Source organism: Corvus kubaryi, unplaced genomic scaffold (assembly GCF_017639235.1).
Source record: "Corvus kubaryi isolate FWS band 111438036 unplaced genomic scaffold, C.kubaryi_AGA036_p1.0 137, whole genome shotgun sequence".
Classification (NCBI taxonomy): domain Eukaryota; kingdom Metazoa; phylum Chordata; class Aves; order Passeriformes; family Corvidae; genus Corvus; species Corvus kubaryi.
In genome coordinates this window covers 7,061,095-7,075,211 of record NW_024580671.1, presented here as the reverse complement: position 1 = coordinate 7,075,211, position 14,117 = coordinate 7,061,095, and positions in this window count along the sequence as shown.

Below are 14,117 nucleotides of genomic sequence, written 5' to 3'. Positions count from 1 at the left end.
TTGTATCCTGTCAAGTGTAGAGAACTCATCTAGAAGTCAGGAAGACCCCAGGACATAAGTGCTGCTATTTCCTCTGCTAACAGAGCAGCACGTTGGAAATTGCTCTGCAGAGATGCATGGCAAGCCCTGCTCACTTTGCAGGAACCTCTTTGGCCTGCCTGGGTCTTGGATCACATGCCAGAGCTCAACTTGGCCCTAATTAATAGATGTTGCACTGAAGAACTTATTGCCAAGGGACTATTGATGGTTCTATATGTGAAGACATAAATATATTCACTCTTCAGCAGGAAAAAGAATTAGTAATGCCTTTATTGACAGCATAAATGACATGGAACAATTCAGAAGAACTGAATGTTTGAAAGCCTGAACCACATAGGGACAGTTCCAGTGAAAACTCTATGTATCAATATTTTATACTGAAAATGTGTGAACAGTAAAAGAATCTTAATTCATGAATCTTCATAAATATTAGATTATTCTAAAAGCATTCATCATGCAATTCACCTATCATTTGTGCACAGCTTAAAGGTGAAGCGCTTCTCAAGATCCTCTTCATTTGCCAGAATTAGACTTTGATGTTATTCTGACTTCTCTGACTCATTCTTCTTTTTCCTGACACAGACAACAGCCATTGCAGAATAATGAATTTGAAAAATTCATCCTTTGATGAACAATCAGAAAAAGAAGAAGTTCACACATTACTAAATGCACAAATATGCAGATAAGAGCACTTTTTATTTCCATTTTTCTTGGTGAAACTGTAGGTTTAAGCAGCAAATTTAGTATTTTCTGTAATTTGCCAGAACACCTAATAAGCATTCTCTTCACTGTCTTTCATGGGAAAACCCAAATAACAGATCTTTGCTAAAACAGAGGAATGGAATTGTACTTTTTTCCAGAAATTATACAGAAAATCTTTATCAGCTGTTTTGAAATAAAATATTTTTTACTATAAAGGGCAAGGCTTAAGTGCTTTTCTATGTGAAAATAAGACTTATTTTGGCACATAGAAATTTCAGATGTTGATCTACATTTCAGATGTAGACAGATGTCTACATTTGTTTAAAATCTTGGGTAAATTTCCTTTGACCTCTGATATAAAAACATTTATGGAAAGGTGTCTACACCAGAGCTGTTTTTTCAATTACCATTAAGTCTGTGGAAAGAAATAGGCATTTCTGGGACATAATCACAAGTCCAATGAATCACTTTTCTGTCTGTTTCTTTCCACTGACTCTGAAGGTTGGCTAGTGTGAATGTGACATGCTGGGGTACCTACACTGGAGATAGCAAAAAAGATATAAAATTAAAAACTCTGGATCCAGCTCTTTACCAGCTCCTGCTTACCTCTGGATCATCGGAGTGGTCTGTATCATCTGAACACAAAGACTTTTTCACCATGAGAGTGGTCAAACACTGTTACAGGTTGTCCAGAGAAGACATGGAGTCTCCCTTCTTGTAAGTGTACAAAACCTGACTGGACTCAGGCCTGGGCAACCTGCTTCAGCTGACCTTGCTTCAGCAGGGGAGTTAGACTAGGTGACCTCAAGAGGCTCCTTCCAATTTAAACCATTTTATGGTTCTGGGATCCTTTTCCAAGAGTACCCACATGGAAAAGAAAATCAGGATGTAGCAAGATAGCAGTGGTCCCAGACGCATTACTGCTAGTGCTGGGTGCCTGGGAAGCGCTGTGTGTGCTTGAGAAGCATTGGTGCTGGGGATGCAGGCAGTGGGTGCTGCTGTGCCACACAGGCGGGCTGAGAGTTGAGTGAGAAGAGAGTCTCTGCCTGCAGTATGAAAAGGGCATGCTGTGTGGTGCAGGGATTTGGGAAGGGAGAGATTGTGCTGTGTGGCTTGTGCTTGGTACTCACAGAAGAGCACTGATCTGTGAGTGCTCTACAATAAGAGGGGTAGAGGAGTACAGCTGGCAACAAGATTTCATGGGAATCTGGAAGTCTTTTGAGACCATCAGCAATGAAAATAGTTACTGCCTATGACACTGCAAGAGTTCAGGATCTACACTCTCAACATCTTGAGTGAATTATCCTGAGAGCTTAGACTGTGTATTTAAGTTGAATTGCAAAATGATATCTTTGTATGATTGAAGGGAAAGGGGAGAAGTATGACCTTCTAAAAATAAATGTGCTCCAGATGGAGAGAAGGACAGGGCAGGAGCCTCAGCTGGCCTGGCATCTGTCACTGCACCTGGAGCTCCCTCCAAAATCCTGTTTTCATGAGTTTCTCCTCTTTGAAAATCCCTTGAAGAGCTCACAGGATGAGGCCATTCCAGAAAGGAGACACCGTCTGGGCAGAGGCATCGCATGACGTGCATTTGTGAGATTTAGGCAAAGACTGCCTGGATCAGAGGGCTGGACTCTGAACCTGGACAGTAAAGCCAGCTCAGATTGGTCTATCTACTGGGTGGTGGGACAAGCTGGGTCACAGGAGGGGGACAAGACTTATATACAAAAAAATTACTCTTGCCATGCTTGTTCTACCTTTCTTCCTTCATCTATCACACTGAGAACTTGTGGAGGTAGAGAGAGATACTGTTGCTTCCAAGTACCAATTCACTGAGTGCAAATGAATCAGATGAGAACTGTGCGAGGTGCTTTATAAATAGAGATGAGTAGAGTCTGAAATAGCTCATCTGAGAAAGTACAAAGAGATACCATCAAAACACTCATGGGTGAATGAATAGTACAATCTGCTTGACATCTTAAAAATGGCATGTTGGGTGTGTGCTCTCTAATGCTTGAAAAAAGCCATTCTGTGGGGCCACCCATGGAAAAAGAAATATCAAGAAAGTGGAAGTGAGCTTGTATATAAGAATGCCTTTCTAACTTCTGAACAAGGCATTCAGTACTTACAGATAAATATTACACTTCTCAAGACACACCCACACTGAGAGAGAAATGTTGCCAAGTTCCCTCTGGTATGAAATGGTTTGAACACCATAAACGTAAGGAGCAGATAATTCAATAGAATACTCACGGGTTACACAGAAATTTGCTTTCAATGTCATCTTCTCCAATAAAAATGCAAATATAAAACTCATTTAGTTACATGAGCACTTAATAAATCTTAGTAAGAGCAAAACAAAAGTGTTTGATTGTTCTTCCAGTACATTATGGTCACATCTGATTCCTTCACTAATGTTCTTTTAGGAATCACTTGCTTCTATCATTTGAAAAGGTCACAGCTCATATGCGAAATGGTTCTGTGCTGTTACAAGTCCAGTTTCAAACTAGATGAAAAGCTTAGTGATTTCTGGGAGCTGTTTTCTTTATAATACATGGCTTGTTAGAATATTTTTTTATTTGAGGTACTATTAAATTAATATCAAAATCAGCAACCCCTTGAGGTAGAGCAGTTCATCTCAGCTAGCTTTAGTCACCTAAGTCAGCTATCAGATCAATAGGATGCTATGATTTGTATGAACAACAGCTTTTAGAGATTCTCTTTCTCTACCCTTATTTCATAAGTTAAATCATTCGTGCAGTTCATATATGCATACAAATATATATTTAAGTGTTCATATTTACATTTATATGTGTATTTAAAGGATAGGTCAAGATATAGCGCTTCATACTTCTTTGGCTATACTGCTATGCTTTGCTTTCATTTTTTGAGACTGTGTAATGTTCTCTTTCAATCATTTTTAATTATAGCAGCTGTCAATTATCTTTCTATTAACCTGAAGAGAAGATCATTCTGCTCTTAACTTTCAGAAATTTACATGGAGAGTGAACAGGATTAACATTTCCACAGTTCCTAATTTTTGAAGAGCACCTTGATTTTTCAAGTGAGTTTAAAGATATGCCACCAGGCTGAGGATCAGGGATACAGAGGAAGAACTGAAATATTCTAGAAGTAACAATTTCTAGAAGTAACAATTCACAGTGATTTACCTTTAAATCTTATTTATTAAATAAGATAGATAATTAATAGATTTATTAAATCTAGCTGTTAAAAAGTAATGTTACTGTTAGAATATGATAGTGTTAGGAAAAAGCTCAGTGATAATGGTCATGGCCATTAACTGAACAAGTTTGATTTTGCTAACTCACAGCAAAGTAACAGAAGGACTTATTGGGACAGGTGTCAACTGTGTTATAATTTTGCTAATCACACAACACCACTTTCTTCCCTGAGAGCACTTCACCCATTTCCTACTGATTTTGCCTACTAATGCTGCCACCAACGTGGGGTCATATTATATTTTTTCATTATTATTATCATTTTATATATTTGTATTACCAAAGGTTGTCATCATGAACCAGGGACCCATATTGACCTGAAGCATGGGGGAAAGATGCAGCCCCTCCCTGATAAGTGCACACAGATGGGAACCTTAAAGATCTCTGTACAAATGCTGTATCTGCATCTACTGAAGAGTGGGACATTAAGCCTGGGAGAAGTCAAACACATCTGCACAAACATAATACATAGGAATGCTTCTCAAGGTATGGGAGATTGTGTGTGTGCTTGTACACAGACATACAGACAGGTATGCTGAGAACAGAGAAGGTAAAAAGTCAGGAGCATATATTAGTTACCCAAGTGCTGGAGAAAAACATGGGAAGTTCATCTGTGCCCTACGTGTGCAAGTTGCTGCACTCAGATGCTACCTGGCAGTGCAGGTACTCAGGAAAGAGAGATTTATGAATGGATATTACAGTAAAAAAAGTGGCCTCCAGCTTTCCTATTGCTGTTTTCCTTATAAAGAAAAAAAAGAGAAGGATTGCTGTAAGTGTCTGTCAGCACTGAGATGTGTGAAAACATCCAGCAGGAGCTCTGAACTGCAAGAGCCAGGAAAAATAAATGCCAGTGACCACACTCAGTAAGCATAACCAGCATCAGTGCTTGGCAGAAAGATGTAAATAGCAAAAATAATCACTGCTTTAAGTAGAAACATTCCTCCTTAGAAGAAAATAGAATAGCAAATAATCAGACTGGACTGAAAAATTTAGTTTAATTTTTAAATTCACTGCATTAAACTTTTATCATTAAGAATACTACCTAGAGCCAGAAAGATTCTCTAAATAATATATATCGACTATAAGAAGACTTTTGAGGAAACAGTGATGACTTTAGCAATGGAATCTATTTTCAAGTCCTGATCTTGTGGGGACTAATACCTTGAAAGTGATGAGTTTCATGCCACAATGCTTGGTCAGATTTCAACATGAACCATTCCCTGGCAGATGACTTCTCAGTAACAAAATTTCATTCTGAAGCGACACTGGAGAGCTGGTATCTTGCTGCAGATGCATCTTCCCCTGTAATTAATATCTATTATACATACATTGAATTCCTCTGGGAAATATGAGTTTGAAATGGGAATTTTGGCAGAACATTCTTGACTGCATCACAGATCTCCTGTTTTGTTTGCGAGCTGTATACATAGACCAGAATGTTTTCCAGATAAGGATGAAAGTGCAAAAACTATGTAAAAAGCCAATACTATTTATTATGGTAATTTTGCTTTATCTTCAATTAATGTTATAGGTTATTTTCAGTTCAGTGCTTAGAGGGTAGTGGATCATATACCTACGATTTTGTTTACTGATTTTTTGTTTACTGATTCTGTAAAATGAACTGTTATTTCAATTGAATATACTCTTAGGAAAACTTCATTTTTGCCCAACAACCCTAGCCTTAGTAAACACCATTCTTGGGCCTCAATCTTGTCCTCTCAGGAACATAGCTCTAAGAGTCTGCATTTATCTTTATAATTATATCTGACAGTTTATCTGGTTTTGGGAGGGCACATCTCAGTGTTGGCAGACAGCAATTTTACTGCACCCAGTTTTTCTGTAAATTGTAGTTAAGAATCATGGATGAAGTCCTGGTACTTTGCATTCTTTGTAAGAGTGTGACTAAAAGTAAGTTACAAAGTAATGTAATTTCTTTCTGCTTTGCCAGCGTTAAGAGAGTATTTTTCCCTAGAATCCCAGAAAACCTGTATAATATGCAATGATTACTGAAGACTGCAAGAGGTCTTCTTCCTGTTAACACATTACACACGCTCACTACAAGTATCCATGCATACAAATTTCTAAATATATTCATATGAAAACTTATTCATTTTGTAAGCATGACAAAAACTTTACTGAACTTTAAGCCACAGACAAATGACTGTATTTTGGTTATGGCTCATTTCACAGCTCATCACAGAGATGGACTGGAGAGCTGATACAGGGTTCAGAGAGTCAGCAAAAAACTGTTTTGTAGAGACAGCAGAAAACCACACAAGCTCTGAGCAATACTGTCTCAGTGGCAAACAGACAGACAGACAGACAGACAGAGAGGCTGCCCCAGGCTTCAGATAACCAAATGGGCAGCAACTGTACTTCAAGCCATTAAATTTCTCAGAAAAAAAAAAAAAAAAAAAAAAAAGAGCCTTTTATTTGCTGACCTCTGGGTCCATTTTGTCCTTTACCCTCTAAGAGGAAAACGTTTGCAAATCTCATACATAAATATTTTACAAAAAGTATGAGGAATTACTACAAAAGTTTCCTGAGCACATCCAGTATTTGTGGCTCCCATTACTGGTATCTGACAATGGATAGATATGTAAGGAATCAAATAGCATTACAATAACTGGTTATTACTATATGAGAAGTTAATTCAAACATAAAGTATTTCTATTAACTGAGGAGTTATGTGATTTTTTTCAACAATATTGAAGCAATTTCTTCATTTAGCTGAAGAAAACAGAATCACTGTTCTGAAGATGTTTAAAGAAATAACACATTGGACTAGAATTACTTTTTTAATGAATGCAGTTTAAAAAAGTACTTATTTTAAGAACCAACAAAAAAAAAAAAATCACTCATTTGAAATTCAACGTCTATTAAATTCTGATATCATTAGAGAGACACCCCATAAGATTAAATACATTCTAGAAAATGTTGGGACTTTTAAAAAAAGAGTTTCCTAGTCAGAAGATAACATGGGTACTGGGCAAGACTATCCATCCATGTAAGAGGAAACAACCCTCAGTCCTGAGCCCTTGTGTGGAGACATGCCGGGGAGAACAGTGTCTGGCCTGATCCTAGGAACAGCTGAACCCAAGAGTACTATACCAAGCTAGTACCTTCCTTTCCCACTCACTGCCTCCAGTAAGTTACAAAAACAATCCATGAAAAGAACATGGACAGCTCAGTATAGCAGATGTCTTTTTGCTCATAAAACCCGTAAGATTTTATACGGAATGTAACCACAGGCCAGCAAAAGAAACCTGAGTTCATGCAGACTTTCACAATGCATCTTCATTTCTGGCGTGTCTTAGTGGTGAAGAGAAGTATCCCAGGAATCCATGCATTGGATACTACTAACATCCAGCCTCTCCCCATGCAAAGCACTGAGAATACCAGTTCAGCACTGCAAAACCCACTTGCATACCTGGAATTAATCATACCAACATCTCTTAGTGAATATTGGCCTAAACACTCAAATTTCCATATATTTTAGTAAATCTCATTCCCCTTCATTCCACTGTGCAATCTGCATTTAACTAGACCTCCTCATTGGTGATACCACTATGAAATAACTGATATCCCTATTAGAAGATATTTACTTCCTTAATTCTCTCCTTGAGTAATTTTATCTAGGTGTGCTTGTGTTTTTACTTTATCTCTGCCCAGGCTTTCTATTACTGCAGACTTGGGAATTCTTGACAAACAACTGTGAAAGGTTACTTGTAATTAGATTTCATAATGTAGCTAATTCTAACAATGAAGTAAAATTCACCGTCCTGGCCTTCACATGACTTTGAACAAAAATTCCTGATAAAATTCATATTAATTTTAAAAGTGCTTGCTGTACTCTGTTTTTCCCAATGTGACCAGTTAGGGTTTCTCCAATTTTTTTATCCTTTTTTTTTCTTATTTCTTTTTTTTCTTTTATTTCTTTTATATTGCATAATAACTTCTGAAGAAGAAATTATGGAACTTTGATTACCAAAAAACGTACTGAGAAAAAGAAGTTATGCAAAACTTAATAGGTTCTTTTGGTGTCTTCATCACTCTATAGGAGCAAAGAAACAGTTAATTAGGACTGCGTCTGCAAGGAGAGGTAGTGAGAATCAATAGAAGAACTGTACTGAGAAACAGTGATAATGAGAATTGGATGTCAAACTGCTGTGCATATTTCACCATCTATAAGTAGAAATAGCTATTGCTTCTTCACCAAATACATGTTCCTGTTTACATACAGGAACAGAGAGAGATAGAGATAGAGATAGAGATAAGAGATGAGATAGAGATAGAGATAGCGATAAAGAGATAGCAATAGAGATAGCTAGGCATAGGCATATGTATAGACACAGATAGATTATATAGATACAGATATAAGAAAAAACAAGGAAATAATCCACTTTCCAGCTTTGTGTTTTACACCTGTGGTGATCGCATTGCTCACATTCTTAAGTAAAAACCTTTACACCTTGTGTCTGGTTGTGTCATCATAGTGTTGCAAAATATTTGTATTCTGTTCTTTGTTATATTATTTTAATGCACTTCTCTGTCAATTCAAGGAAAGCTAATATGCATTGTATCCTAATTAGTCCACTTTTAATTTGCAGATTTATACACTCAGTTTTGGCTACAAACTCTAGGATATGAACCAAAGCTTAATAAATGGCAACGATCAAGAAAGTCACTACAGAAGTACCTTTGATTAGTAAACCAGTTTACTAATGTGCACATGTGTTCCCTAGGAGTGCTGAAGTCCACGAAGCAGAGATTAGTGGTACTCAATTCAGAGATTATTGTAGTATATTAATTTCATGGTCGTTGCTCTGTTTCTTGGTTATAGACTCTGTGGTTTATGAAGAGGATATTGTGGAGCTCTTATACCAGCATTACTCTGGATTTAGGAAACCTTTTCACCATAGCAGGCATATGCCAGGCTGCAAAGATATAAGAATGTGCTCCAGGAGGTTTGAAAAATCATGCTCCCTTAGTGTGACCCACAAAGCAGTACCACCTTCCTGAAACAGAAAGTCAGGTCCTCCTCCTGCAAAACAGAGATGCTGGTGTTTCAAACTCTAAGGTCTTTTCCAACCTTTCATCTGTCACAAGTCCAAAGACAAACACTGAGCACTTCTTTACAACAGCAATGAATGTTTCTTGATTGGACACATGAATCAAACACATGGAAAATACTATATAGTTCTTCATTACCCTGTTTCCCCAGGCACAAGCTTGCTTTGAGTGCTCTCATAACAGTACAGGAGGCACAATAACTGATGCAAAGATTGCCTTGGTGTTAAAAGAGTGAAAAACCTGACATCTGTCAAAATAAACACTGACACTTTCAATATGTGTGAGAAGAAAAAATCTACTGCAAAAACAAGCACGTGGACAGAGTAGCCAACCAACCTTTAACTTGAACATACATAATTTTTCCTTCCTTTGTTTTACCTACCACCTTAATGTCAGTCAATGCCTTTTAAAATATCTGTGTATATATTATGGCAATGGTAAGCTCAAACAAATAGTGTGAAATATACTGATGTTAACCCTCACCTAAGAATCTCTGATAGTTATGTTGAAATTAACATAAATATATGAAATTTAAAATTGCTCGCAGAATATGAATATTTTATTGATGTTAGTTATATATCCATGTCTCTCAGTCACTCTATACTACTTACTTTCAATCAAAAAATGAGGTGTCAGGACCCCCAAATAGCCTTAATTTGATTTTTTTTTCTAGCTCAGCAAAGAATTTTATTTGCTTTCAGTCCCCATGATATCAATCTAAAAATACTAACATTTATCTACTATTTGTTCCTACTTCTGTACATCCTAAGGCTGCATCTGTACTAATAAATAGTCCAGGCAAGAGGGAGCAGGTTCGTACAGCAACAATTGGAGCTAAGGGCTGATGGCCGTGTCAAATGCACTTCAAAGGGTTTCACTACAGATCACCCCACAGGCTGGATGCTTGCTAGCAGCTAGAGCTCATTAGGTGAGTCCGTGGGATCCATTTTCCAGCTTGGTTTCATCCAAAAGAAATTAATTTAGCCTACTTCAAGACACATATGCCATGTGTACTAAAGAGAGGTAGGTGAGGATTTCAAACGTGCGCTCCTGATCCAAACTCAGATGCTCGTGTAAGTGCATCTATTGAATTGAGCTGAAGCACTTATGCAGTAATGGAAAATATGGGAAACAGGCATTTGAGGACGTAATGTGTCACACAAAGAGGAAGGGTACCACGTATTTACCAAAATTGACAAAGCTAATTTTTTTTTTAAAGTTTGTTTTCACTTATTTCAATCACTATTTGTTAGAAAATCCTCACGTTTTTTATTTGTGTTTCCCACTTCCCTCTGAATCCTGGGTGGCCTGGTAATTTAATTAAATGACTTTTGGCCTGCTGTTTTGTAAATCAGTATTACCCCTATGTGTTTTTTAAATCATATTGCTTTGATCTACAGTGCATGCCAGCAGTCCTAGTGAGACTGTTTTAACTGTCGTTTGTTAAAGTACTCCTTTTCCTGTCAGTTCCCATAAGCAGAAGGACAAATCAGCTATGGACCTCTTTTCCACAAAGCAATTTTGCCATTCACCACAACTTTCATTGCACTTTGAGGTCTCCTTGTGAGCTGTTTCATCTGCTTTCTGTTCCAGTTGTCAGCTGTTTGCTTTTTTCTTTTCTTTGCCTCTCTCTTCATTCATCAGACATGCTTCTCTTCTGAAAAGCTTTTCTGTCGCTGTGGTTTCCCAGCTGTGGCTGTCTGGGTAAGCATGCTTTTACCTTATTCAGGCCCTGATTTTCCATATTTCATCTCCTTCTAAGTGCTAAGAGAAAGGCAATGTTAGACTGGAGCTTACCGAGACTGGAATTGGCTCTCCGTCAATGACTTCCTGTGGTAGCTTATCCAGTGCCAGTGTCTTCACTTTGTATCAGGGTCCCAGACCTTTTCATCTGTTTCTCAGGTCTGTGGAATCCAAACCGCCTGCTCCTTGGGAAGAGAAAATAATTAATATCTTAAAATTCTTATTTTGAAAATGGGATCTTATGGACAGCCAATGGAATTTCATACTTCTCATCTTTATGACTACATGTGATTCTTAATCTGGTTAGAGCTTACATCTTTTTATGTCACTGTTTAAGGGTGAACAAGAAAAGTAGAAATTGTATCTGAACAAACACAAACCTAGAAATTTATTAAAATTCAATGTATATTTTTTTCTCTGAAAACCTTAAACCAGAAAGCATCTGGAATCACTCCCTTCCTGATCAATTTAATTTCTGGAAGCAGTTCACAACACAAGCCAACACATTTTGTAAAGAAGCGTCTGTAATTTCCCCTTTTCACGACTTACTTTGAATGTTCCCATTTGTTCACAAACACAAATAAACAACTGTATTTATTGATTGGTTTTTGGGCAACTGGAAGACACATTATAGTACTCAGGTAACTGGTAAGAGCACAAGGGAAAAACTTCCACCTGAAGTTTATTTAAGGTAATATTAAATTATTTTGTGCTGTTTCCGCTATGTGTGCACATGATAACATTGTATTACCTTATGACAAAGCAAAGTTCTTCCTTTATAATGAGTCAAAATCAGTCTTAATGGCTTTTCAAGTTAGAATATGCATATGTTTGGAAAATTTTTTGCAATGTAACTGCAAGTCATTAAGGAATGTGATAAATTGGTTAGTGATAGTGTGGCTTGTATTCAACCTTGAGCAAAAAAATTAAGATTTATTTTGCTTTGATGAATTATAATTTCTGAAGTTGACTGCATGTCCTTGTTTGTGCTTTTTACTCTACGTTATGTAATATGATTTATAAAATCAGCACACTTTGTAGATACAGTGCATGTGTTATATGTTTAATTTTTAATATATACAAGATCTGGGGTTTAAAACATATTAAGTTCATCACTTTCCAGATGTCACACTTCTGTATCCATGATACACTTTGTATGAACTTAATTGCAGAGTTAATAGGAATTTTTTCAAAATTCTGAATCAAATGGAGAAACAAATAAGAATAAAGAACAAGTCTTCCACCTGAGGATGTAAAGGTGTAAACATGACAGAACTGGGGAGGAAAAGATTAATTATTTAGAAGTAAATAGATGTATCCAAACAGAACCCAGAGAAACAGTCTATGTGCTCCATTATACAGGATAAGATATGCCATCAAACATGTAATGTGATATCGAATATTTGTCCAGTGAAAAAGACCTTTTAGATACGCAAGAGCTGCAAATTATAGGTTATTTACAGGAGAAATGTCAATGCTAAATTCCTTAACCATGAATAACAAACAATAAACACTTTCTGAATTTCATTGGGCAGTATGTCATAGACAAATCGTTCACAGTGTTTTTTCTTTCCACATCAGTAGCAGCTAACTTTAGCTTCATAAACCTCAAAATGTCACTGCTGTGTGTGTTATTCTGAACTTTCCTTGGGATGGAATGAGCTGTTATGGTTCAGATTATGCAATATATATAGCATTATTTTTCTGGAAGTTCAGCATGCAGTTTGAACAACTGCACTTCTTCAAGCAAACCAGTAAAATGACTATGGACAGTACAGAACTTTGCAAGACCCACAAAGAAACCTTCACCAGGAAGCCCTTAATGTAAAGGTGGAGGTCAGAGTAGTCACCTACTATTCTGTGTTGAGATTCAGGAATCTTTTAATGAGGGCAGGCTCTTTTTTCCCTCCCATAATAAATACATGTCTCAATCTGGAATCCAGTTTGGAGTTCAGTATCTGATTTAGCATGAAGCTATGCCTGGAAACTTGCAGATCTATGCCTGCAGTAACCATGGTCATTTGCTGCTCTGTGATATGTGTTTTGCCTGACATCCATTTACCCTCCTTTTGCTACTCTGCACTGAGCAGTTGAATATCACTTGGATCCAATTCACTCTCTCTGAAGCAAAGCACATCTGGCAGGTTTCTGTGTCTGCAAAAGGCCACTCATGGAAAAAACTTTATATCACACCCAGACCACAGGCAGCTCCTCCAAGGCTAATGTTCTTTTCTGGAAATACATACTATAAATACTTGCATAGCTGCCCAGGGATTTCAGCACCAGGGTGGCTTCTTACAGATCCCAACTAATACTGCCTTTTATTTTGAGCAAGGTTGACTCTCTTATGAAACAAACAGCAGATGTGAGGACAAATCATATATGTGTCATATTGCACTGATGAAGTGGAAATGAGATTTTGGATATATCAAGACATTCAGCTTTGAGAAGAATAGGCTAATGTCTTCATATACCTAATGCAAGACTACAGTGAATAAAGAGATACTCTTGGGAATTTGCTGTGAAATACGGGAGGCAATAGACACAAACTGCCTGAAGGGAAATCTCAGACACACAGTAGAAAAATATTATCACTATGACAGTGATAAAACTCTGGAACAGGTTTCCCAGAAAGGCTGGGAAATCTTCAACCCTGGCGGACTTCAAGACTTGACTGAAGAAGGTCCTGGTCAGCAGACTTACCCTAAGAGGGATGTTGGCCCCAATGGCCTGGAAAAGTCCCTCCCAAACTGTTTTATTATAGTCTGATTCTATGAAACATAGTTTCAACTGGTTTTGATCAATACTGTTTTAATTCTACAATTCTTCAGTGAAACCTGTGGTGTATCTGAGAAATAAAATGCTATCTATTAAATATGGTGGGGGAAAATATGTAGCCCTACTCATTTGTCAATAGTAGTGTTTCTTTCCTTCTTTAAGAAGAATCACCCACCGTGATCCATTTTTATAAACACAGGTGCAGGCTTCATCCTCAGCAGCCTCATTCCTGAACTGTGCATAGGTTAGTGCCTCAGCAAAACAGATACCGTATTTTCTAACTTTTATTTATAAGTCCACAGCCACTTTAATAGAAAAAAGCGACAGCATCTTATTATGCAGTGTTCCTCAGCACAGATATTATCTAGACACGTGTTTTATGAAAAGGTTTGCAAGTACAAATCCTATTCACTGTGAATAATTAGGCATCAAGGTTTTAACTGCAAAGCGGTTGTAAAATATTTTTCCTTTCTATTCCATGCTAGCACGCTTTTGATGCTGACACAGGCTAGTTATCAAAAATTCCACGAGATAATCTTTCAT